Below are 27,453 nucleotides of genomic sequence, written 5' to 3'. Positions count from 1 at the left end.
CTACTGAAACAAGGATTTGTGTTGCTCTCTTATGTAGTCTCTCTAGGAAAGAGTGCAAATGTTCCCAGTCAGATGGGCCCTCATAGTAATGTATTTGTGAAACAATCTATATGAAGACAGAGTTCAGATTGGTTTCCTGGTGTAGGAGGTACTTCTGATCATGAGTTGTTTTCATTGGTTAATGAATAAAGAAACTGCTTTGGGCCTGATAGGGCAGAACTTAGGTAGGCAGAGAAGACAGAACTGAATGCTGGGAAGAAGGGCAGAGTAAGAGATGCCATGGATCTTCTGCCTGAGGCGGACACTGGTTAGAATCTTGCCGGTAAGCCACAGTCATGTGGCGATATACAGATTAATAAAAATGGGTCAAATTAAGATGTAAAAATTAGCAAATAAGAAACTAGAGCTAATGGGCCAAGCAGTGTTTTAATGAGTACAATTTCTGTGTGGTTATTTCTGGGGCTAAACTAGGCAAGTGGCAGGGATAAACAAGGATCTCCACTCTTTGTAACAGTTTTCCATGGTGAAAAGGCTGGTTGATACATAGGGAAATAATCCTGTGGTACAGGTATACCATGACCCTCAGGAGCTGACTAGCTGATGGGAGTTATTTAAGTTAAGAGTATTTGCAGACCCTTAAGAAACATACACCTTTTTGTGTATAGAAAAATAGGCAGTATGACTAAGGGGCAGTTATATGAGTGGAAGCAGAGGCTTCCCCTCGAACATCTCCCAGGGTAACGAATCCTCCTAGGTACAAGCTGTGCTGAGATGTGGGTATTTGGGTGGGGGTCAGATAGAGGTTGGGTAAGTTCCTGTGGAGGTCCTATGTGGAGATGGGGGTTTAACTTTTCATCATGATTTGGTAAATGTCATTCCACGATCACTAATGGTTTCCTATATCTTAAATCCCCAGGATCTTTCTGAGTCCCAGGAATTATAAGGTTGTGGGTACACAGCATCCCATTTCTTAATTTTGAGTAAGATATATATTACAGTATATAGGTCTTGTGCAGTAATTACTGATATTGTTTAGAAAGAAGTCCTTAACAACATTCCAAAAGAGAGCCCATGATTCACAACCCCAGAATGGACACCACAATTTGTTTTGACTGGAAGAGGTTAGGGGAGAGACAGTCAGGCCAACTTAGTAATATTTCACATGAGTTTCTTCTGAAAAGCATTTGATAAGGTCCAGAGATTTACATACATTTGCAGGATGAGAACTGAGTTTGGCAACTCCTCTATGGCAGCTCTCTGAGGTATCTTACTGAATATTAGGTCTGACATTGGATGGCCACTTTAAAATCTGACTGAAATACCTCAGATATTAGTCATTTTGCCCAGAAGTCTGTAAGTCTTCAAACAAATGTAACAGGAGGGTGTTATTGGGAAGTGCCCAGAGACAAAGGGGACAAGGCATATGCAAATTAGAAAAGTCATGATAGCTTGAGTGCTTTTAGTCTTTTCTTTAGCAGGTCCTCAAGGTTTGTGAAGGCCTTTCACCTACTGCCTGCCATCAGGAGCAGGCTAATGGTAGATGGAGTAGTCAGGATCAACATGTGTGGTCCCTTCCAGCATGGTTCAAGGGACTTCTTATGGTGTGTCTGGACACAAACAAGGTCATCTGGCTTTTAGCAATGAGGTTTGTGGAAGCTCATAGATGTGACTCAGCAAAGGGAAGTAATTGTCATGGACAATCTGGAGAACCTGGATGGATTTAAGAAACTTGTATTCAGACATTTTAGCCATGACTTCTGAGGGGAGTCTGGGGACCAAGGGAGAGAATCTGCTGAACATGATTTCATAGGAAATTAACCCATAGTAATGGGGAATGGTCCATATCTGGAACAAGCTGAAAGTTAGGAGGGTCCTACAGTTATCTCCAGTTTCCAGGGTTAATCTAGTTACAGTGTCCTTTAGTGTCTAATTAGACCTTCCTACTTGTCGGGAACTTGGGGATAACGTGCACAATGTAATTTCAAATTGGTCCCCAATATCTTAACTACATGTTGTGTTACCTTGAAGAGAAAGGCTGCTCCATTGTCTGACCTAAATATAGAAGTACATTCATATCTTGGAATGAGTTCATTGATGATCTTCTTAACTACTGTGGATGCCACCTCCTTTTTAGTGGGGAAGAGTTCTATCCAACATAAAAATGTGTCTACAAAGACTAGGAGATATCTATATCCATATATGTCAAGTTTTACCTCAGTGAAGTCTGTCTCCCAGTGGACTCCAGGGTAAGTTCCTCTCTCTTATTTTGAGAGTCTTCTTTCCTCTGTGTGTTAGTACCCTGGCAGGGAAGGCATTGAGTAAAACAGTCCACCACTAATTAGTTCATATCGAAATTTTTGAATTTTGGAGGGAAAGCGGAATCTACACCTCCGTCCGCGGTAGCAACTGGAGAACTGCAGGAGACAATCTTTCTGGACTCGGCGCAGGCGGAGGGAGTGCTAGCAGGGGGTTGGCCTTGTGCAATCCGCACCGTGGGGACGCTGCTGCACGTGGATGCTACTGCCCAGAAGAGAAGATGCTTGGTTTTCACAAGCCAAAGATGTACCGAAGTATAGAGGGCTGCTGTATCTGCAGAGCCAAGTCCTCCAGTTCTCGGTTCACGGACAGTAAACGCTACAAGAAGGACTTCCAGAGCTGTTTTGGGTTGCATGAGACTCGCTCAGGAGACATCTGCAATGCCTGTGTGCTGCTCGTGAAAAGATGGAAGAAGTTGCCGGCGGGATCAAAAAAAAAACTGGAATCACGTGGTAGATGCAAGGGCAGGACCCAGTCTGAAGACAACGTTGAAACCAAAGAAAGTGAAAACTCTGTCTGGAAACAGGATGAAAAGCAACCAGATCAGTAAACTGCAGAAGGAGTTTAAACGCCACAATTCGGATGCTCACAGCACCACCTCAAGTGCCTCCCCTGCCCAGTCTCCCTGCTACAGTAACCAGTCAGACGACAGCTCAGATACAGAGATGGTGTCCAGCTCTAATAGGACTCCAGTGTTTTCCTTCTTAGATCTTACCTACTGGAAAAGACAGAAGATCTGCTGTGGGATCATCTACAAGGGCCGCTTTGGGGAGGTCCTCATAGACACGCATCTCTTCAAGCCTTGCTGCAGCAGTAAGAAGGCAGCTGCTGAGAAGCCCGAGGAGCAGGGGTCGGCGCCTCTGCCCATCTCCACTCAGGAGTGGTGACTGAGGTTCATGTAGAAGGGAACAAAGAGCGATTTTAAACTTTGAAAAGACCACAAAGCAACAAATTGACCCTCCTATTTTTAACTTGGATACCTGCTATTCTGCCAAAAGACATTTTTCTAGAATAGTTTCATGGGTTACCCATCCTCCCATCCAACAAACTTTGAAGCCAGTTTCTTTTAGCTTACTACAAGAAAGAAGTGTACATAATATTTAAGATGCTGGGTATTTCATAGGAAAGCTGAATGCTGCTGTAAAGTGCTCTTTAAAGTCTTTTTTTTTAATCCGCTCTAATGAATGGAAGTAGGGGAATTTCAGGGGACAGAGATGGGATTTGTGTGTGATAAATAAACCATATGTAGTTTAGTTTTTCTGTGGAGAGGCAGTGGTTGGGGCATTTTTAAATGGCTGACTACACTTGTTTTCCCTCATGATGATTTGTCATAACTCAGTAGCACGACCTGCCCCCTAGAGGTAGTTAAGAATTTTTAAATGCTAAGGTGTTGCCAAGGCTCTGATGATTCAGACCTGTACTACTGATGATTACGCAGGACAGACTGAGCTTTCTGCAAATAGCTTGAAGGAGGAAGCAATCTCTGAACACACAGGCAGCACCGAGTCGCCTCCCCTCGTCATATTTGATAAAAAGACTTTATGTGAATCTTAGAAAACAGAACCAGAGCTCCTTCTGGGGAAGGCCAGCCTGTAGGATGAGCAAGGTCCTATAGGGATAGTACCAAAGCATCACCATGCGGTAGAGAACACGTGGTTATAAACTACTTAAACAGAATGTGTAAGTCCTGGGGATGCGTGGGGCACAGTTAATGCTGCTTGGGGCACATTTCTTAGAGGGCTTACAGTGTGTAAACAATTGACATTGGTGTTACACAACTGTCTGGGATTCACTGAAATCCATACGATTCAGTTCTAGCTCTGAATTATCTCAGTTGACCTTTTGTGGAGGTTTTTTTTTTTTATCTATAGAGTAGCTCTTTGCCTTGTCATAACTTTATTAGGGTTTTGGGTTTTGTCTTATTGTTTTTTTCTCTCTCTATTTAAAGTTTGATTAGAAGAAAAGAGTTGTGTGTTGAGGCTAAGTTGTTTAGTTGGATTGGGTCGGCTTCTTGGAGTTGGGCTTCTGAACATCAAGATAGCTGAATGGAGCTCCTTGTGTGGAGATCTCAGTAGGGCTTCTCAGTTGAGCCAGACTGAAAGTTGTCCGATTGCCTCTTTTCAGAGTTCAAGAAAAATAGTGCCATTTCAGACCTCTTCTAGAGGGAGGGATGTGTGGCTGCCTTAGTATTCTGTCGCTCATGGTTATTTTAAAAACTGGATTTTTAAAAGTCTGTTGGTGTTTCACAACGGGGAGGGCCACAGTTTGTGGCATCCTATAGTTTTATAGTTTTACATTTTGTGTGTCTCTTCCTTTTTGGAAAAACCTACCTAGTACAAGCCACCGCATGCACAGACTGCCCAGTGAGTGGGTTGGTTCTCCACGGCCCTTGGTGTAGTACAGAGTCCAGCCGTTACCATTCTCCCGCGGTGCTTTGACGCGGGATGTTTCTTTTGTACATTTTGGCTGCAGTATTGGTGGTAGAATATACTTTGATGGATCATCTCTACTTCTGTATTTATTTATTTATTACTAGACCTCAACCACAGTCTTCTCCCCTCCACTCTCTGCCGTAGGATGTACTGTATGTAGTCATGCACTTTGTATTAATATATTAGAAATCTGCAGATCTGTTTTGTACTTTTTATACTGTTGGATACTTATAATCAAAACTTTTACTGTAGGGTATTGAATAAATTTAGTCTTACTAGAAAATAAAAAAAAGAAATTTTTGAATTTTGAGTGTCTCAGGACTTTTTAAAAAAATTTCTTTGGTCTAGATCTGTTCCCCTGCAGATTTGGTAGATTAGGGAGCTGTCCAGTTCATCTGGTAAAATGAGTCATCTGAAGTATACTTCCATCTGTTTTTAACCCGGTTATTTGATAAAGAGGCAATGACTATATCATACTGAGCAAAATAATTCAGTATTTCAGACAACACAGGGTCTGGTATTAATATCAATGAATTGGTGTCATTTAAGGCAGACCTCCTTGTTTACGTGATCTATTCTCTTATTGCCCAGAGCTTCAAAAGAGTTTCCTTTTTATGTTTTCCTGGGCACTAGTTTAATGGCCAGTCATGGAAGCCAGAGGACAGACAGGAATTTTTGTTTACTTTTTAAACGTTTTTTTTCAGTGGTTAGTAACCCTCTTTCTATGTAGAAGGTTCTGTGGCCATGTGTCATTGCAAAGCATAACAGCTGTCCATATAAACATTGATAGTTTTATGTTTTTCCAATTGTAAAGCTTAGTTAGTGCAATCAACTCAGCCCTTTGTGCTGTGGTAACAGGAGGCAGGAAAGTAGCCCAGATAGTTTCTGGTGATCTCACTCTTGCCATCCCTGTATACCTGGTTCCTTCCCAGTAAAGCTGATACCATCAGTGAAGGTGAGTGAGATCTGGATTGGGCCAGGGATTGACAGTCAAGTTCAGTCAAATTCCATGTACTCGTTGTAGTATTTCTGAGCAGTAATTGATGATATCTGAGTTCAGATTTGGCAGTAAGATCACTGGGGTGAGTGAGGTGCTTGGAAGGAGCCTAATGCAATGGGGGTTGAGAATCACAGCCTGGTAATGTGTTAATTGGTCTTTGGTCATTCTTAGTCATACGTATTTTGAGTACCCTCTAATTGTGGGACCCTCACCCCTTATTCTCAAAGGGACAAGAAGAAATTTCTTAGCAGAATGTTTTCCCAGGAAGATAGTGGCCTTCCCCTCTCCCACCCAGGATATTCTGAGCACGAGGTCACTTAACTCAGCCCAGACAGCCACCTGGTACAGGCTGATAAAGATGGCCTAACTCAAGAACAGTGGCATCTCTAAAAACAAGAAAAAAAGCTTACTTAGCAAAATATGAGGGAGCAAAAGTCCTTGTACCCATGCCAAAGCATCTTCAAAGATTCTCTTTGTAGTTATGCCTTTAAAAGCTTACCCCACAGAGGAGATACAACTCCTCTCTACCTTGTTGTAATGGGGATGGAGATGAGTTCCAAACATGTTTGTATTATGCTGATTAAACCTTGCTTATTACAGTCTGGGCCTCTCTGGTGGTCTCTCTCTGGGTGTCATGATCTGGGCACAACATAATGAGTGTTTTTGGCTATGGGTAGGAGTTGCCTCAGGGTCAATGTATAAGCATCCTTGGCCAAAAGAGTCATAGCAGAAATGATACAGAGCCAGCTATGCTACCTAGAGACTACAGGGTCCAGCCACTTGGATTAATGGGACACTGGTTGCTTCCAAGGTCTAAGACATTGAGTCAGGTCTCTCTTAGCTATTGCAGTTTTTTAATCTATGGATAGTTGTAAGGTCTTGTGTATGTTTGGCAGAACTAATATGGGGACCTTTAGCAGAACTTCCTTTATGGTTTTGAAATTCCCTTCTTGAATATCAATATAGAAGAAGGACTCCTCTGTTCTATGGGTAGCCTCATATAAGAGTTTGGTTATTTCAGCAAATCCCAGTATCCAGAGCCATCAGAATCTGACTGAGCCTAGAAATTCCTGAACCTGTCTCTGGGTTTTCAGGCCTGGAATAGCTAAGATAGTCTGTTTTCAAGCAAGTGACAGTAATCTCTTACCTTCCTATAGAATATGACTTCTGGGATGCATATCTGGACTTTATTAGCTGATGCCTTATAATCCAGTTGACATAAAGTCTGCAACGAGTCTCTGGTTTCCTATAAGAAGGAATCTTGGTTCCTGGAAATAAACATGAGATCATTGACATATAGAAGGATGCTTAGCTCAGGGTATGAGGTCCAATAATTTCTCAAGTCATGATGTAGAATGTTGGGTCCCTAGAAGACAGGCCTTCACACCCCATCTTGATCTGTTTTGCACTCTTGCAGTTGGTTGGAAACAGGAACAAAACCAGGAACAACCTGTTGTTTTTAGTAAAGTTTCTAAGGATGTTTACCCCTAAGCCATTGAGTTATGGTGATGAGCTTTCTGCTTTTGCTGTCTTGGCCTCCCCTGCTGAGGGCTATATATACTGTGCGAAAAAGTGGAATAAAGGCTTATCTGCAGAACCTGAAGTTATGTTGTGTGTTAATCCCGACGTCCCTCGCTCAGAAGAACGACAATTGCCATGCTGGCATGACCAGTGGAGGTTCCCCCGATATCTGAGAAAGAAGGGGTAGTGGACGGGGTCATCCTAGACCGGTAAGGATGGATTGGGTTAAAATGGGATCCACAAGCAGTAAGAGAGATATCTAAATTATTAGAGAAACAAGGAACCACGGCCAAAGAGAGAACTATAGAGGATTTTCTTAAGAATATAGCCACAGCAAGCCCATGGTTTTTGACAGGTGGAGGTTTGAACATCTCTGATTGGAAACAGGTAAAAACAGATTTGCAGAAACGCCTGCAAAAGGAGGGTGCCAATAGCATCCCTATATCTACCTTTTCGTTATGGTGCCTGGTTCGCGATACCCTACTTACTGATAAAGTGAAAGTGAGACAGGAGATCGTAGCTGCTAAAGAGATACTTGAAGAAATACAGGAGGTGGAAACTCGCCGGTCCATAGGATCGGCAGAGTCGCATAGGGACCAAAAGGAAATGTCAGAGGTACCAGGGGGAACTTTGGAATCTGGCGCAGGACTAAGGCTAGTGCCAAAGTCTACCTACTTTCGGGGGCAAAGTGAGATAGCAATAACCTCTGAGTCAGAAAATGGGAAAGACAGCCTTAGTTCTAGTGCAGAGAATAGTTTAACTGATGAGGAAGCACAGCTAATGCAGGAAATTAAGGTACTTCAGAAAAGGCTGAAGTGCTATAAGGCAAAGGATTCCTTATGTGTACAGTCAGCCCCACCTGCTTTTAATGCCGATTGGGGAAAAAGGGAATCCCGTTGCGGACTGACAGATGACAGGGAGGCTGAAGAGGGCTCTGGAAGAAGAGGAGGTGTCTGTTTTCGGCCCCGGCACACAGTTGCCCCGGTTATAGAGGTACCTGATCCTAACAATCCAGGACAGATGCTGAGACAACATGTGGCCTTGAGCTTTAAGGAGATCAAGCAATTGAAAGAGGCCATGGCGGTATACAGCTCTCAGGCCCTGTTTACTCTTACCATGGTAGAGTCTTTTGCGGCATTGAATCTTACACCTAGTGATTGGCAGCAGCTATGCCATGCGGTACTATCGGGAGGAGATTACTTAATGTGGAGGGAAGAATATCAAGAGAATTGTTTACAAATGGCTAGGTTAAATGCGCAAGCGCGACAGGCACAGTGCAATCTAGACATGTTAACTGGAGCAGGAGTTTATGCTGACTTGGCCAATCAAATTGTGCTCAATCCTGCCGTATATCTCCAGATGGCAACTGTGTCTACCAAAGCTTGGAAAGCTCTGCCAAACAACGCCGCAGGGGATCAGCTGTCAAAAGTTCTATACTCAAATGCAACAGGATTTAGAGAAGGCGGGGCTGATCATAGCTCCTGAGAAGGTCCACATGCAAGCCCCATATTCCTACCTTGGGCACCAATTGGCCATGGATGGAATTAAACAAAAAAAAATAACTATTGACACCTCTCATCTTAAAACCTTACATGATTGGCAGCAGTTACTGGGAGACGTACAGTGGATATGTCCTTCCCTAGCAATCAAAATAGGTGGCTTAAGACCATTGTATAATATGCTCTTGGGAGAAATTTCCCATAAAATAGGCATTCTATATAACCCAATGGGTCAAGCAATTGTAGAAAGAGCCAATCAGACCCTCAAGCAATATTTTCAAAAAATTAAAAAGGGAGAGTTCATATTCTTCCCAGCTACTCAATTATCCACTATTCTCTTTATTTTAAATTTTTTGACTGTGGATGCTGAAGGGCTCTCGCCTATGAAGCGTCATACACAGGTTAGGGCTCAGAGTCTAGGATGAGTTCGTTGCAAAGATTTGCAAACAGGAAGATGGATGGAACCAACCCCCTTGTTGGCAAAGATTAGGGGGGCTGTATGTGTTTTTCCTCCAGGAGTTGATAAACCAATTTGGGTGCCAGAGCAGTGCATAAGGCCAGTGACCCAGGATGAAGACCACAATGCTCCTTCTGCTTCAGGTGATGACTCTGATAACAACAACAGAATTATGAGTGATGGGGAGTCTGCTGAGAAACCCCCCATCACTTTTAAATGTCAGTTAGTATTGCATAATACCTATGGTCCCAAACCTGCTCTTAGGTGTTGGGATGCCGATAGAGATTTTAATCTCCATCTGACAGTTATGTGGGAAGAATGTATCACTCAAGAGTCTGATTTGTTATACTGCTGGACGCAATATGACTATTTGATTCTCTGCTTGATTCCTCCCCCATTTTTCTTTGTATTGTGGAGTGGCACTTTGGCGGGGGGCAATATTCTTAATTGTTCTTCCAGGATATGCAAGCTGAGTAATTGTTGGGATGGTTCTGATGGAGCTTTGATCGTTCGAGTGCCTGCTGTGATTCCTCTGCCGGTGCTGGTGTCTCAAGAACATCAGGAGATCATCCTTTATCGACAGCGGGTGAACAGCTGCAATTGTTGCTGCTATTGCTGTCACTGCCACTGTGGCTACGGTTGCTGGAGTTGCCATTTCACAAACAACTGTGACTATAGAGACTGTGAATCAACTGTCTAGAAGGGTTAGCAAGTCCCTGCAGACACAGAGTGCTCTGGACTCTCATATTGGACTTGGACTTTTAAATTTAAATCAACACACTGTGCTTTTGTAAGAACAGGTAGATTCCCTTTGACTCCTGCAACAAGTGTCTTGTACATTACACCTGCTAATGTTATAAATGCTTCTCATGTGGCTGAACAGTTGAATGCATGTTTGGATGGCCCTTGGAATTTATTTTTGAATTTCACCCTGCAGACAGCTTATCATATTGTTAGTATTAACAGCACATGGGTCCCTGCTGTGTCTGGATCCAGTCAGTAGAATGCCATGGCCCAGCTTGGGGGCTGGGTCCAGCGATTGTCTGGAATGTTCATTTGTACTCATATTGCTATTGGGGTTATCTGTTTTTGGATTCTCTTCCATTTTATGTGGCAATCCCACGAAGAGCACACTGTCCAAGTGTTGATTGGACTGTCTTCTAGTAATCAAGAAGTGCCCCAAGTCTGGCTGCAGATATTGCAGAAGTCATGAGGAATCCCTACCATGGGCAACTCTCCAGGTATAGTGAGCTCACCTAAGACAGGGATTAAGGCCTCCCATAGACGGGTAAGAGTCTCTATCTGGGGAAGTCCTAAGACAGGGGCTCTCATGCTTTTAAAATGAAAAAGGGGGGAATTGTTGGGTCCCTAGAGGACAGGCCTTCGCACCCCCTCTTGATCTGTTTTGCACTCTTGCAGTTGGTTGGAAACAGGAACAAAACCAGGAACAACCTATTGTTTTTAGCAAAGTTTCTAAGGATGTTTACCCCTAAGCCATTGAGTTATGGTAATGAGCTTCCTGCTTTTGCTGTCTTGGCCTCCCCTGCTGAAGGCTATATATACTGTGTGAGAAAGTGGAATAAAGGCTTATCTGCAGAACCTGAAGTTGTGTTGTGTGTTAATCCCGATGTCCCTCGCTCAGAAGAATGACAGTTGCCGTGCTGGCGCGACAGTAGAACTTATAAAAGATGGTAGGCAAATTTTTGATTCCCTGTGATGGGTAGGTCCAGGTGAGCTGTCTACTGAATCCCTGGCCTAAGTTGTGCCATTTGCAGGCAAAGAGGGAACGGTTCTTAGACTCCAGAGTTAGACTGAAGATATCTTTAAGGAATAGTAGTAGGCCATTTGTTTGTTCCTGGCTGGCCAGACTCAAAATTGTTGTGATCCAGCTGCCCTCACTCCCCTTGACTGACAGCAGAACTTCCTTTTGGTCTGTAATTGACAAGGATATTTGTGTTCTTTCTGGTTGGTGGGTCTCCAAAGAAAGAGTAGAGGTATAAAAGGTTGCTGGGCAAAATAAAGGTTGTTGTTCCTCCACCTGAAAAGAAACCTCTGTGTCTCAATCCCAGCAGCCCCCGCCAGTCTTGGCTCTCCAGGTTGTGCTGGCTGCAGCAAGTGGAGGTCCCACGGAGATCTGGAAAGTGGGGATACATGAACGGGGTTGCTCCAGCCACCGGCTTAATCAAGGAGTACATTGGGGAAGGTAAAGTGTTTTTATTTTTCATCCCCAGAGATAACTCTGAGGGGCATCCTCCAAAAGATAAGCAAGTATAAAGAGGCAGGAGGATGAATTGAAAGGCCTCAAAAAGTAACTGAAACTCTTAAAGCAAACAAGGTACAGAAGTAACAAGGAAGACAGCCAAAGATTTTGTACAGGAGGGGGTTTAAATGTTCCAGACTGGGAACAAGCCAATTCAGATTAAAAGGAGTATGTGTGTCTTCATTCCTAGAGATGCTCTGAGGGATGCGCTCTGGAAGATTGACAAGTAGGGAAGTAATAAAACGGAGACAGGAAGGTGAATTAAGGGCCTCAAAAGATAGAATGTGTAGAGATATATGTTATTGTTTTGATTGTGTTGTCTTTTGTGTTCTGGACTGGAGAAAGACATTTGATCTGGGAACTCCTAAAAAAGGTATTTTGACTTTAAAATAAAGGCCTAAGGATTTGATGCTTTGGAAAAGATGTTCTGCTTTTGTCTCCAGAGAGCATAAGAACCTGTGGATTATTGCAAATTTATGTGGTTTGAATCACCATGACCCCCTGAAATGTTGATGTAAAATGCTCCTAAGAATGCAGTACCTCCACTCAGTAGGAAGTAGCCAGGCAGGTTGACGATGCCCAAACTCCCTAAAAGATTGTTAAAGTGAGGCCCCTTCAATGATTCCAGAGCAGGAGCAGTGAGCCTGCTTCCCTGAGTTCTGCTCCACTCTATGCAGCAGTTTGGATCCAAAGTGAGTGCAACTGGGGCCAGAAGGCAACTGGAGCAGAGCTTTGCCACCACAGCTACTGCTGCCGGACTTGCTCTCTCACAGACTGTGCAGACAGCTGAGACTGTCAACCAGCTTGCTGAAAAGAGTCAGCAATGCTTTGCACATTCAAAATTCAATATTGACCTTGAACCAACAAGTAGCTCTGGTTCAGGAGCAAGTGGACTATCTTTGGACTTTTCAACAATTAATCATGTTTTTCATGGCACTGTATTGCATGCTTCTGCTACTGTTATGGAACTCAACCATCATATGAGAGGGGGTTGGAATACTGCTTTTGTTAATTTTACCACCCAGTTAGCACATGCTAAATCATTGCAGCGCTGGTCTGGCTCCTTGGCACTGTCAGTCCTGGGGATATTTGGTTTAGGGCTATGTGTCTGGGTAGCCATTGACGGGCAATACTTTGGGGGCAGGATGCTACCTAAGACAGGGAGTATTAGAGGGCTATTCCCCATGACAGGAAAGGTATTATAAAATAAAATGGGGGGAGTTGTTGTGATCCAGCTGTCCTCACACCCCCTGACTGACAGCGGAACTTTTTGTGGTCTGTAATTGACAAGGATGTTTGTGTTCTTTCTGGTCGGTGGGTCTCTACAGAAGGAGTAGAGTTATAAAAGGTTGCGGGCAAAATAACGGTTGCTGTTCCTCCACCTGAAAAGAAGCCTCTGTGTCTCAATCCCGGCACCCCCCGCCAGTCTTGGCTATCCAGGTTGTGCTGGCTGCAGCAAAAATAACCATGCAGAAACAATGAATGTTTTAGTTCATTAACATTAGTATTTTAATGAAATCACTGCTTGGCCTGCCACTTAAGTGTATTACCAGCTAGTACTTATATCTTTGGTGAACCCATTTTTATTATTTTATATTTTACCATAAGGCTCATGGCCTACCAACAAGGTTCTAGCTGGCAGCTTGCATCTTTCCCCTCTGGTGGCCACATGGCATCTCCTGACTCTGCCTTCCTTCTCCCACCATTCAGCTTAGTTTTCCCTGCCTAGCTCTATTCTACTCTATCACAGGGCAAAGCAGTTTCTTTATTCATTAACCAATAAATGAAACACATAAAGAGAAGGACTTTCCACACCATTAAGGTTTAGAACTGAATACATTTGGATCTCTGGGGAGAGGGAATTTAAGAGATTATAAGAGCTAGGAACTGTGGAATGGATATCTTCAACTCATTTGTTAAACTCTCTAAGGTTTTTCACTAACTGATAATCATTGGTCCCTGGCTTCTTGACAGGCAGAAGTGGGGGTTTCTATGGAGACTGACAAAGTATTAGAGTTCCATGCTCTAGGATAAGATTAATATATTTTGTGAAGATCAACTTGGCTTCTCTGGTCATGGAATATTGTCTTAACTTGAACAATTGGGCATTTCTTTTCAAGGCAACTATGAATAGGGGCTGCTGGGTTGGTAGCCCTGGGGGATGAGTGTCTGACAATACTTTTTGAATAGAAAGTTGGAATTCAGTCATTAGAGGAGACACTTCTGAAGTAAGTGTTTGTGGAAGCCTGTATTCTTCTAGATCCAGGCATTTCGTATAGACTTTGGTCTAATGGGAGATCATCAATCCTTCCCAGTGTAATGAATTTGGTCTTTCATCTTGGCCAATTAAGTTTCTTCCCAGGAGGGGAAAGGTGCACTTAAGAATATTTAAGAATATTATCATCCCAAGTCTATACTTCATTTTATAATCCATGGATATAAGGTCATCCCTGTGTTCCCTAAATTCACATTTGTCATATAGAGACACCAATAGAGTTATTAAGACCGTATGGTGGGTGCCCTCTTGGTAAAACATCAACAGGCTATCCCTCCACTTGCAAGGTTACCTAGGACTTGAGGAGCAACTTCTAACTCCATCCTCTTCAGTTACCTGGGCTTTCTAGATTAAGTACCTTTTGGTCATCTCTGGATTCTTTTGGTCTTCCTTTTTCCTGGGATCATGCCTTCTTCCAATTGTTGTGCCCGAGCTGAAATCCCCAGAGAGACCGCCACTGGAATCCAGTCACGTCCAGAACGCGAAAGCAAGGTTTAATTTTTTCCAGCTAGCTGGGAGCTCTTCCATTACTCTGGGGATGGCAACTCATGCAGGGCTTTACAATGGTGTCCACATGGCTCCAAGGTCAGGGAGCAGAGGTACCTGGGATAAAATGGGTGGCAAAGTTGGCATGCACCCAGCAGAGAGCAGAGGACAGAGGTGAGGCATGCAGATTAAAACAGTCCTGGCAGGGGAGGCATGCCTGTGCCTGGGGGATTGGCAGCTTACAATCTTTTAAGAAATTTTAAATTATACCAACATGTGTACTTTAGAAAGCACTGATTTTAATGTCAATGTCAAAGATGCATTATGTTTGGGGAAAATTATGCTTTTGCTTCCACAAGAAAAAAAAGTGTGTGTTTTAGTCATATATTCAGTGGGTTACAACACTTATCACCTTTGATTAAGATATATATATATATATAATATACAATATATATATTATATATATATATGTAGTTCTGCTTTTGTTTTAAATATTACATCTATGCTATGTTCTGCTGGACAAAATCGCAAAAAAGACTTTGATGGAAATTCACATATTGTCTGGAAAATGAGAGGAGAAACAAGAAAGTTTTAGATAAAGGTTTTTATGTTGTCTGAAAAGTAAAAAAAGGCAGGACAAGGAAAGAAAAACGTTTGTCTATGAAAAGTCATAAAAGGCATATGAGAGGTTGTAAAAGGACAGAGGATGTGAACTATGTTTGCTATGGTTTCTCATAGTTTCTCAGATCTGTAAATACTAAATTAAAAAATCATAAAAATAAGATAAATGTTTAACATACTAGGTTAATTCTGGTTTTAAAAAGTCTTGTTTGTCTTGTTAAAGGGTCATGTCTATTTCTTGAGAAAATTATGTATGCTTGTTTTGTTGAAAAGTTAGCCTATGGTAATTAAAAATTTTGTATTTGTTCTCTGAGCTCTGGTCAGTAGATTTGGGTTAGCAGGAACATGGATGTCTTTTTATATAGATAATGTTAAAACTCTTTTATGCTGTTCTTCATTGAAAAGCTATACCTCAATGCTTTTATACACAAAAATGTACCTTACTCTGTCGTTTAAGCCTTGTAATTCAAGAGTCACCTAGATAAAAGACTAAAAGGGATCACAGAGAACAACTGAGACTACAGTCCCACAGAAATAAGAGTTGCAAGGATGAACCTTAACAGTTTTAGAAACACCAATGACAAGATGCCAGGTAATAGTCACTGGAAGTGTCAGCTACAATAAAATAGAGTAGCTTATGGGACATATGTGCTTATAAAATTTTTTATATTTTTAATGTTTAGACTTTTTAGCCTCATTGTCTTTGCTAACTTTGTTAAGCTTAAGTTATTTGGATAAATTGAATCTTATATACTAAAAAAAACTAATGACTTGTCCATTAATATATGGCAATATAATACAAATTTGTTCTGTTTTTTGTCCTCAGAAAGGCTAATTTGGTCCTTTTATTAGCTTCAATATAATTACAGAAAGAAGCATTATTTAGTCCTCTGTACAGATTTTTAGGGTTGAACTTAAAGCAAGAATTTAGTAGTCAAGTTTGTCTATTTAGATATACCTGGGCAGCCCTAAATACTTCAGAGATCTATGGAATATGGTGTTTAAAGTAATTAAAAGTTTATATCAGACAGAGACTCCCAGATCCTAGCAGTGACCCAAAGTCTCCAAAGAAGATTATGGGACACCACAATGTCTCCACCTGAATAATGATGATGCTTATTGATGGGCAAGATGCCCAAGCACCACCTGCTGCCAAGACTCAGCCCAGACTATGGACACTGGAGAATGATTGCATCACTTTTGCCTAGACAAAATAAAAGACCGTCTTTTCCATGTCCCTCTTCCGCAGGAACCTCTCATCTTATGGGACTGATAAAGCCTGCTGTTCTGATACTTCTGCCTCCAATGCTACGTAGACCTGGATATGACTGTACATGGACTGGCATCTGTCTTATTTTTTTCATAGTTTCGAAAGGTGTTTGGTCTGTACTTAAATATTATTTATTTATCCTTCTGAGATCTCTGACAGTATTGATGGCTAGGCTAGCTATGGCCTTGTTAATTTGACAGCATCAAATTTTAAGATATAACTACTGACTATTTGCATCACAAGCTCAAAAATCTAAATTTCTTTTAGTTGTCTACAAACTTTTAACCTAAATCTGTGTTTTTGCTAGGACTCAAAGGTATGAGTCTATTTTTGCTGTTTTATAGACATATGTTTTTGTTTTATCTATAATATGGATTTTAATATGGGCCTAAAAGTTTTAAAAGTATTAAAATTCTGTTACTAGTTTGAATTTGTCTTGACAGGTTTCTCCTTGGCTGGCAGATAAAACCAAGCATTAATTGCTGACCATAATCTGCTTCAAATAACTGTGGACCCTGGAGTTGCTGAAAACTGATGTGGACCAGTTTGGCCAATGTGAATGCTCCTTGGCTCTTCAACAGAGTCCACAAACCAGACAATATCATCTGCCTAATTTTCTCTAATTGCCTAAATTTTCTCTTTGTTTTTGACTAACATTTCACCTTTGTTAATGTTGTGCCCAGATCATGACTCCCCAGAGAGAGACCCCAGAGAGAGACCACCAGAGAGGCACAGACTGTAATAAGCAAGGTTTAATCAGCATAATACAAACATGTTTGGAACCCATCTCCATCCCCGTTACAACAAGGTAGAGAGGAGTTGTATCTTCTCTGTGGGGTAAGCTTTTAAAGGCATAACTACAAAGAGAATCTTTGAAGATGCTTTGGCATGGGTACAAGGACTTTTGCTCCCTCATATTCTGTTAAGTCAGATTTTTCCTTCTTTTAGAGCAAGGCCACTGTTCTTGAGTTAGGCCATCTTTATCAGCCTGTACCAGGTGGCTGTCTGGGCTGAGCTAAGTGACCGTGTGCTCAGAATATCCTGGGTGGGAGAGGGGAAGGCCACTATCTTCCTGAGAAAACATTCTGCTAAGAAATTTCTTCTTGCCTCTTTGAGATTAAGGGGTGAGGGTCCCACAGTTAACTCTTGACAATGATGCCCAAAGATAGCTGGAAGCAGTCAAAAGAATACATTGTCCTGTAATCCCTGGTTGAGATGCTAATTCTAAAGGGAACTCGCTTACATAGGAAGACTCTGTGCAGGTTTAGGAAAGAAATTCTGTATTTATAGAACTATGTCCCTCTCGATATAAAAGAGAAAAGATATGTTGCTCGTACTTGGTCCTAAGGGGAATCAAGATTGGTCCCCCAAGTTACAAGGTAAGTGGGAAATGTAAGGACATAATTTTTTAAAAAAAGCTTTACTTGCTCCAGAGCTGGGTAAGACACTGGCTTTGAGCTCTTTGCAGCATTAAGAGTTAGCTGGACCTATAAGGTCCCTGGCTCTTATCTGCTCGTAAGACCTTAACCAGTCCCCATGTTTTCCTCTCTTTTGGTGCTTCTCTGATGTTATAGACTTTTGTGTCTATAGCAATCAATTCAGACAACTTTCATCTTCATATCCACTGAGCTGCTGAACTTTTCTTTTGGTATCTGGGGCTTCTTGGTCAAGAAAAGCCAGAAGGATTCTCTAGAGCCTCAGAAGTGTAAATACAACAACCTTCAAACAAACATTTAATAAATGTTCCCCATGTTTAATTCTTTTCCTGCACTCCATGACTCCCTTTAGACAAATTTGTGGGCTGTCTAGAAGCTTGTGGAAGACCATCCACAAGAATCTAGTGAAAGACCTTTAGCCTGTCTCTACCATCAGAGATGATATAATCCCATCCTACTTAGGCCAAGAGGTGGGGAAGGCATTATTAATAGTCACCTCATCATCTGTGGGGCAACCATCTTGTCCTGGAACCAGTTTGTAGCATGGTAGCCAGAGTTTGTTCCTCTCCTCAGTGGCAAATCAAATCTGTAAGAGTTGTTGCTAATCATCTCATGTGGGCTGATGGGTGACCAAAACAGTATTGAGAAGGACTATCAGAGTTTGTGGATTCTTAGTAAAAGAAGGAGTTTGAAACTTCCAGTTATATAAATCAGTAGTAGCAAAGGGAAAGTAAATTAGGCATGGGTTGCTCTCCTTATCAGGAAGTCACAGAGTGTGGAGGGGAGAACAACTGGGATTGCCATATGCAACTTTCCAGAACAACTATGGAATGGGGTTGACTCAGAAAGTGGACAGTGGTAGAAGTGGAAGGAGAGGAAGAAGTACTCTACATGGAAATGGAAGGTTTATGAGAAGGTGAGTCAGAAGGGGATTCAGCTTATCTATGAGGTTGATGGATATAGGGAGGAGTATGGGAGTCCATTTCGGGATCAGGAGACATAGGCAAGACTGCAGAGGTATCAGATCTTCTGAGTTATTCTTTTGATTTTCTTGGTAGAACAGGAGGAAAGAATAAGGGATTTTAGTCAAGAAAGATTATGACCCAGAAGTAAGTGGGAGATTACAATGTAGAGAACCTGGTCTGGGTGACCTGGGTGGCCAAAAACAATGCTCTAAACCCTAAGAATATGTTTAAGATCAGAAGAACTTCAAGGATCCAGCGAACTTGAAAGGCTAGCCATTCTAGTGAACAGAAGATCTTGAGCCACCCCAGCTTCACATAGCCAGTGGAGATTGCAGTAACATCCTTGATGTCCTGAAAATGTGAAAGAACAAAGTTCGAGGGAGTCTTAGGTTTAGAAGAAGTTTTTCCCATAGTGGAGATTAATTAACAAATAAGCAGAAAGGAGACTGACAGCAAGCAGGATGGCAAGAAAATGAAAACAGGGAGTTAAAGCCAGCAGATCCAGATGGGAGAACACTGTGTAATAGGCTATATGGCCCCATTCCAGTCCTAAAGGACCACCAATGAATGACCCAATGACCAAAGGAGGAATCACGTGCATCTTTTAGATCTCTCTTGAGTCCCAGTTTGTCCAGACACCAGATAAAACAAAACAAAACAAAACAAAACAAAAAACAGGGAAAATCTATCAATTGGCCAAAACCAGTAGAATAAAGTTTGCCAGAGACTGGGGTACCCCCACCCCGAGAAGCAGAATGTTAGGTCCAGTGATGTGTAAATAATGGGGAGCTAACCATAAAAGTCTATAAAATCAGAACCAAACTTTATTCCAAGAATCACTGTGGAACATAAAAGTTTACCAGATAAGCGGGGCCAAAGACAAAGCTCATGCCTCTGAAACTGGCTGCAGGTTTTGTTTTGAATCCCATTTTTATTGTAAGCATTCGGCATGGACAAAAAGGTTTTACAATTTTAATAGTAAGCTTAGAGACAAACTGCATTTTAAAATTCACAATTTTTGTTAACAAGGTTTTAGCTAAATTTTCCCTGAATAAGGTTGAAAATTTCCTTTATATTTAATAGTGTTTGCAAAGAAATTTATAAGTTTTCTGGCACAAGTGATTTCCCATAGCAGGGAAGGATACAAAACAAAGTAAAAAATTATGTCGAAACATTTGGTTAAAGTTTATGGCACCGGGTTGTGCACAAACCATTATTAAAAGTTAACTTTGACCACAACAGTTGTGAGTTCCAAGTGGCAAGGGAGTTATAGAAAAAAAACTAACCCATAGCTGTAGAGAGACATTTGAAAATGCTAACCTTTGGTCACAGTCAGAACTGCTGATCATGAGTAAAGAAAACCCTTTGTTAAAAACTAATCCCTAGCTGCTGACACAGTTGACGACTGTCAGTTCCATTTCTTTAGGTTTATAAATTCATAATTAATTTCTATATTTCTGTTTCTGTACCCTTCACCTGGAGAGTAAAAAAACTGCCAGGATGTTTCCAGAGTGCCCCTTCCTCTTGCCTTGCTTCCTTCTCTTTGCTTCTGCCATGTTCATGCTGTGATTACTATATGAAGGGATCCTACTGTATCTAGTGTTGTGTGATTGTTTATTGGGAAAATTCCACTTCTTACAGGGAAATTTACTTGTATATCATAATGAAGATGATCTATATGACAAAAATGCTAAAAAGTTAGATCTGTGATTTAATTGAACTTTCAGAGTTAGTCTAAAAGATACAGGTCTTCAGGAGAGTTAGTAAAGATGATTGGGGACATGATTTAGGTTATTCTGTCAATTGCTCCAATAAGAGATACACAAAGAGTAAAAAATAGGCTAGAATTTACCTTCCCTTTTGTTAGATATGAAATTTGCAGAATATGAAAAAAGAAAAAGTAGGAAGTTTCTGCATTATAGATCCATCTATTCTGCCCGTAGTAAAACAAATTGATGAGGAAAGAAAACAATTATGCTTCTATAGGCAACAGGAGACCTGAGTTCCTTGGTCAAGTAGGTTACAGAATTAATCACAGGCCCCAGTATGACCCTTAAAAAAAAACAAGCTGTAAAAGGAAATTAAATGACCCTATTGTTTATAAAGAAAATAGGTTAGCTAATCACTTGTTTAAAGTTTCTCTAGAGTAAAATTAGGAATAGAAATCTGTTACACTAAAACTAGAAACAGTTGCCTGCCAGTACAAAAGGAATTGCTTGAAATCTATGTAATTTGCTTAAATCTTTGTTAATCAATTATAAAAGAAGCATTTTTGGGGGGGGGTTGAAAGTGTTATTGTGGGAAAAACAATACAAAGAAAAATGTTTAACTGCTAGTGGACATCTAAGGAAAGCATGCAACTTGTGATCTTAATATGATTTCTTCCCATGTAAAGATTTTAATTTATTTTTAGAAAATATGTAACTTGAGCTATGGGATACTTGTTTCTTTGTCTTTGCTGATAAAAAGGGATACAAGAAAAATGTAAGACTGAAAGACCCCCGAGGGATGCCTTCCTTCAGGAGAGACCCCATGCCCAAGGATCAATTGAGACCACTCATACGGATGCAAACAGCAAGAGGCTTTATTCGGATACACAGGTACCTGGGGCAACAAAGTCTCTCGGAGGACTTGCGCGCTGTCAGGCTGGGGCGAGGGGTTTTTATAGGAGAGCAAAAGCACGGGTACAGAAGCGAGATGCATGGTTACAGGAATTTCCATTGGTCAATTCAAATAAGGCTATTAGCTCACGCTGAGTGGCAAATTCTTGGCCTTTCACCTAAGTAACAAGGAGGGGGTTGCCCAGAGGCTTTCCGTTCTTCTTATCTCTTCCTCCTTTCCCTAGCTGGAGACCAGATGTCTGATTGTAGACATCCTGACTCATTCTTCCTCCCTCCCCTGGCTGGAGACAAGATGTCTGATTGTAGATATCCTGACTCATTCTTCCTCCCTCCCCTGGCTGGAGACCAGATGTCTGATTCATGACAAGCCCTCATTTGTTTGTTTCTTAGGTCTTGCAATATGGCATTACTGCTACTATCATCCAGAGTGGTATTTTCTTCTTTTTCTTCTTCAAGACAAACAAAGAACACCCAGCAGAGAGAAAAATAAAATGAAGAATTAAAGTTATATCCTCAGAAAAAAAGTTTCCTGTGTGTATGCAGCTCTACAGATGTGACACCTGCTTTCCAGTTTCTGAGTTGCTGAAAGCTGATCTTCCAACAACTAACTTCCTTCAGAAAAGAACTTAGATAAAATCACTGACTCTAATAAAAGAGAGCAATCACTGACTTAGTTAAATCCTACCTGCTGTCACTCTAGAATTCAAACCAGATAAGAGAGCTCTGTGGAATCTCTCACTGCAGTGTTCCATGTCATGGAGTGGGCCTGAGAGCAAATTAGCTGTTATCCTGGCCAGTAGGATGCGAACGAGTGACCCTGATAAACCTAGGGGAGAAGAATGAAGGGGTAAGAGATGCGAGAAATGACAGCAAGACAGCATTTCTGATCAAGCCGTCTCATTTATTCTTTCTTCAGAAACTGTTATACAGCAAACGGACAAAGTGGGGAAAAGAAGGGTGTCAGGAAACTCAGGTCTGCTGGAATTCAGGTCCGGAGACATCCCTAGCTGATAAGTAAATACTGAGGTTGACTATCAAAGGAAAATATTAATGTTTTCTAAAAGCCTGGTGCCTGCAAGTCTCACTAGGCTCATGTGCTAGGACCGGAACTTGCTTGCTTATGAATTTAAGATGGTTGTAAACAAAATACAGATCTCAAAATACAGGACTTTGCTTCCAGCAAGCTGTTGTTTCATTACTACCACAAGGTTTGTGCTACTATTGCCCTAGCATATTTTCAGGAAGGAGAGTGTAGATAAAAGGTTTTGTGGTTGAATTGCTGTTGATTTTTCTCTTTGTGTTGCCCACAGAATACTTTTTTGCTTTATAGACACTAGAACATGGCTGTGAAGATTCTATGCAGGCACCATCTCGACTTGCGCATATTCAAAATTGTGTGAATGTTGCCTTAAACAAAGGGCATTGCTCAGTTTGTAGAGTGCAAATTATTTCTTTGGCAGCAGTCTGAGTTGTTGGCGATTTCCATGGAACCCCTTTGGTCAACAACACAATTGAATGAAACCTAGTCTAGTCACTGGAAGCTTTGTTTACTGACAAGAGATGGCCATCTCCCTCATTTTGAGACTATAAACATATAAACACCATATTTTTCTTTCTGGGTTTGGGTCGCTTCATTCAGAATGATTTTTTTTCTAGTTCTGTTCACTTGCTTGAAAATTTCATGATATTGTTTTCCTTTCTTTTTGTCTTTCTTCTTGCTTTTTTATCTTTTTATTCAAGCTGAGTAATAATTCTGTTGTGTAAATGTACCATATTTTTAATCCATTCTTATATTGAGGGGCATGTAAATTGTTTACAATTTCTGTCTATTATTAATAAAGTACCAAGGAACAAGAATAAACAAGTGCCCTTATGAAATGATGAGGCATCCTTTGAGCACATGCCCGAAAGTGGTATAGCTTGGTTTTGACTTAGATTGATACACATATTTCTGAGGAAGCACAATACTAATTTCTATAGGGAAAATTACACTACCACTAGCAATGGAGGACTGTTTTCCTGACTGCACAATATCACCAGCACAAGTTATCACTTGTAATATTGATCTTATGAACTGAGAAATGAGTATGCTGGAATCTCAAAGTGGTTTTGATTTGCATTTCTCTGAGGGCTATGGAGATTGTACATTTCTTTAAGTGTTTCTCAGCCATTTGGGTTTTCTATATTGATAATTCTCTGTTTATAGCTGTACTCAAATTTTAATTTGGATAATTTGATTTTTGAAATCAAGTTTCTTGATTTCTTTTTACATTGTGAATATTAGTTCTCTATCAGATGTGGACTTGGTAGAACTCTTCCTACTTTGTAGGCTGCAGCTTTGTCTGATGGTGGTCTTTGACTTACAGAAACTTTTTTCAGTTTCATGAGGTCCCTGTTAATAGTTGTTGACCTTAGTGCTTATATTAATGGTATACAGTTCAGAAAGTCTGCTGTGACTTTGATGCATGCAAGAATATTCCCTGATATCTATTCTATCAGATTCAATTTATCTGGTTTTATTTTGAGGTCTTTCATCAACTTGAAGTTGAGTTTGTACAGGGTATTAAGTATGAAAATATTTGCCTTCTTCCACATGCTGACATCCAAACTGGTCAGCATCACTTGTTTAAGATTCTTTTTTTCTTTGCAGTATGTATTCTTGGCTTCTTTATAAAAAGTCAAGTGCCCATATATATGTGGAGTTATGTCTGGATCTTTAGTTCAATTCCTTTCATCATCATGTCTGTTTTTATGACAATACCATCCAGTTTTAACTTCTTTGACTGTATAGTGCAACTTGAAGTTAAGAATGTGAACACTTCTAGCAGTTCTTTCCTTACTCGATGCTGTTTTAGATATCCTTGTTTTTTTATGTTTCCAAATGAAGATGAGAATTGCTCTTTCAAGATACGTGAAGAATTGTATTGGGCATTGAACTAAAACTGTAGATTGCCTTTGGCTGTTTTTATTATGTTAATTCTACTTACCCATGAATATGAAATATTTTTTCATCATCTGATATCTTCTCTTTCTTTACGTTTTTATCATAAAATTCCTTCTAACTTTGTTAGAGCTACTGCAAGATACTTTATATTATTTGATGTTATTAATAAGAGTACTGTTTTCTTGATTACTTTCTTAGGTTGTTTGTCATATGTATGTAGGATGGCTATATGATTTTTGTGAGTGATTTTTGTATATAGTTACTTTGCTGAAAGCATTTATCAACTTTTACAGTTTTCCATGGGCAGCTGTGTATTATCACAGGAAGTAAAGATATTCTGACTTCTTATTTTCCTATTTATATCCACTTCATCTCCTTGTGTTGTTATTGCTCTTCTAAAACTTTGAATACTATATTGAATAGACATTGAGGGAATTGCAGACAACCTTGTCTTGTTCCTGGTTATAGTACAATTGCTTTGAGTTTCTCTACATTTAATTTGATATGCCTATGTTCTTGCTTCAGATTGCCTTTATAATGTTTAGATGAAGAAGATCAGAACAGATATTATGTTTGAACATGAAAACCAGAAAAGCAATACAGTCAGCCACTGACTCTTACCTCAACCTCAGTCAGAAAATGGTGATTCTATGTCCAGGTAAAGTCAGAATGAGACTGTGTCTGTGAGCTCTCTCCTCCCATCATATATTCCTCTCTAGGTCTAGGATTAAAGATGTAAACTACTGGGATTAAAGGTATGCACTGCTCAGTTTCCATGGAAAACTAGTATGGTAACTGGAATAAAGGTATGTGTTACCACTGACTGGTGTATAATACTGACCAGTGGTACTCTTTTATCTTCAGGCAAGTTTTATTTATTAAAATGTAAATGAAATGCCCTACCTTTTCCTATTTCCATAAAATAAAAAAAGTTATAAATAGTATAAGAAAAAGTTATATACAAGTGCAATAACTATATATAATATATACAGACAATAAATACATCACCAATGTCTAGTCCATTTGTACTTGATAAATTCAGAGAAAATTCTTGATATTGATCCTATCCTGGTGACTCTAAAGTCTTGTAACTAATACTTTTGATCACATCTTGCTTTCTGCATCAGGTAAAAAAGAAAAACTATAAATATAACTACCAAGTCTTCAACTCCTTCAGAGACCCATGAAGGAAATAATATTAATTGAGTAAGGAGGAAGTACTCACAAGCAGCATCCAAAAAATGTGAGTAATGATAGAAACAGCTGGCTTCCAGGATAGTCTCCCAAATTTCCTCTGCAACATTGGAACATCTCCTTCTTTTGCCAACAGGACTAGCATATCCAACAGATATTTCTGCCAATCAGGACATTCTGCAGGGCTATCCCTCCTTGTCTTGACAATGTTTAACAATCACTCTCTTTTGTGTCCTGACTGTCCAGTTAGGAAAGAATTACATCATCAGTCAAGGACATTTTCTTGTACAATGGCTTACATTTGCCACAAATCAAGTAAACTTCATGTGGAGTTTCTTCAATACCCATTATCTTCTATGAAGTAAATTAGTGCTTCTAGGAGAAGAAATGTCTCCTTACCATAAAAAAACTAAGAACCTAGGTTACTAAAACATTAAATGCCATATTCTGTAGTTATCTGAAGTGTTTGAAGATGACATGTATATCTAAAATGTCTTTATTTGACCTTGAAAATATACCTAATATGACTACAAAATTGATTATACTAGGTGATTAATTACTTACCTATTCTAAATTGTTGGTAATAATAATTTTAAAGGACTAGAGATTTTTTATTACATTCTTAAATGAACTGTGTAGGTACAATACCTTGAAGAAGGGTAGAAATATATGTACACTATGTTTTAACAAAGTTAATCTCAAATTTGTAAAAATACACAGAATTTCTATACAATATACAAAAGTCCAATCCAATCTAAAATATTTAAAACTAATAGTTGCTTTTAAAAAGTAGATTCAATAATCTACCATCTTTTACTTTTCAGGGTAGATTCAATAATCTACTCATTTTCCTGTCATACCTATAGTACACATAATCCATTGAATAACCAGAAATCACCTACCCCAACTCTTGTGAATGTGGATGTCAAAATTTTAAGTTTGCTTTATGTTTTTTTTTGGAGTAACATTATCTTTAGGCTATCCTGAATGAAAATTTTGTGTTAATTGTCAAGTTCTGGGAGAGTTAGCTGTACCATTTTTTTGTCTAGTATATGTATAATGGGAAAGGGAATGGCTTGTCTTAAGTCCTGGCTAGAGTAGTCTGTGAAACTGGATCATCTCAGCTAACAACCTCAAAATTGTTCTGGGAAGTTTGTAGCCCAAAGCCAATCTTTAAGTGGTACTATCAGATGAATGGCTTCATACGAGCCAAGCAGATTCATTGTTGTGGGGCCCCATCTTCTTCCTGAAGAGTTCAAAGAAATTTTATTGTTCACTGTAGAAAACTTAATCAATTTTTATATCAAAATGGAAAGCTTGAATTTCAATAGACATATATTCAGAAGGGTATCACAGAGATGAAAATATATATGAGGAGAAGCAAAATTTTGAAAGCAGAGTTTTGATAGCCTTAGTCCCTATTATCATCCTTCTGTCCCACACCAGGTGGCTTCTAATATGAAGCAGAAAATCTAAATTTTTCTTTTAACTACATGCTTGCATTTAACAAAGGAGAGCCACCATCACACTCTAAAGCTAGCTTTGATTTTTGAGTGAATCACTACTACCATTATGCTGAGAAGTAGGGAGATTTGTATGTTTAATGAAATTTTATCCTGCAGAGGATACTGGTATCATAATTAAGATTTCTGTTTGTTTGGTGTTTCTCTCTGGATAGCTATCTGTTCTTGTTTAAGAAACCAAATGTACAAGGTCTTTTGACTTTGTGAATATGGATAATTTCAAACACAAGAACAGAACCCTTCCCAAACACACATGAAATTTTCCAACAACCTGTAAGATTGTCACCTTTGTGGATGTGCTGCCATTTCTCCTTAGCTAGAGGTTTCTCCCTTTCAAACCAAATCTCGATTAATTTTGGTTAATCTGTAGCTTTCCTTCTTCTGTGTAAATGAGAGCAAAACTCTTTCCCCAACATATCACATCTTCTTGTTTCTATTCTGAGGTCAACACTGGCTGAATTAATTCAGAAATTTCATCTCTTATCCAATGTCTCTCTCCAGCTGTTTTTCTTTTCTCATAAGCGTTAAGGAAAGTTAAGTTTAATAAAGTATTATGCAGTATTTCTGGGGGTCTTTATCATCTCTTTCTGTCTAACACATCCTTTAGAGTTCAATTTGATCTGTTTTATAACT

At 40.0% G+C, this 27,453-nt stretch overlaps 1 pseudogene across 4 annotated transcripts; it reads left to right on the top strand.

Annotated features, from left to right (window-relative positions):
• The first annotated feature begins 227 nt into the window (after positions 1-227).
• LOC125391154 (SIN3-HDAC complex-associated factor pseudogene) lies at positions 228-10,830 on the top strand (annotated as a pseudogene). 4 transcript variants are annotated; one of them, XR_015735166.1, is made up of 3 exons: positions 233-322; positions 9,285-9,368; positions 9,685-10,830. The product of XR_015735166.1 is annotated as an SIN3-HDAC complex-associated factor pseudogene, transcript variant X3 (transcript). The 4 variants fall into 4 exon arrangements; XR_015735165.1 differs by lacking the exon at positions 9,285-9,368 and having other exon boundaries at positions 228-322; XR_015735164.1 differs by lacking the exons at positions 9,285-9,368; positions 9,685-10,830 and adding an exon at positions 2,135-6,347 and having other exon boundaries at positions 239-322.
• The last annotated feature ends 16,623 nt before the right edge of the window (positions 10,831-27,453 follow it).

The sequence above is a fragment of the Myodes glareolus genome, chromosome 16 (assembly GCF_982192425.1).
Source record: "Myodes glareolus chromosome 16, mMyoGla1.1, whole genome shotgun sequence".
In the NCBI taxonomy this organism is placed as follows: domain Eukaryota; kingdom Metazoa; phylum Chordata; class Mammalia; order Rodentia; family Cricetidae; genus Myodes; species Myodes glareolus.
Note: the sequence above shows the minus strand (reverse complement) of the source record. Positions and strands in the feature narration are given on the sequence as shown.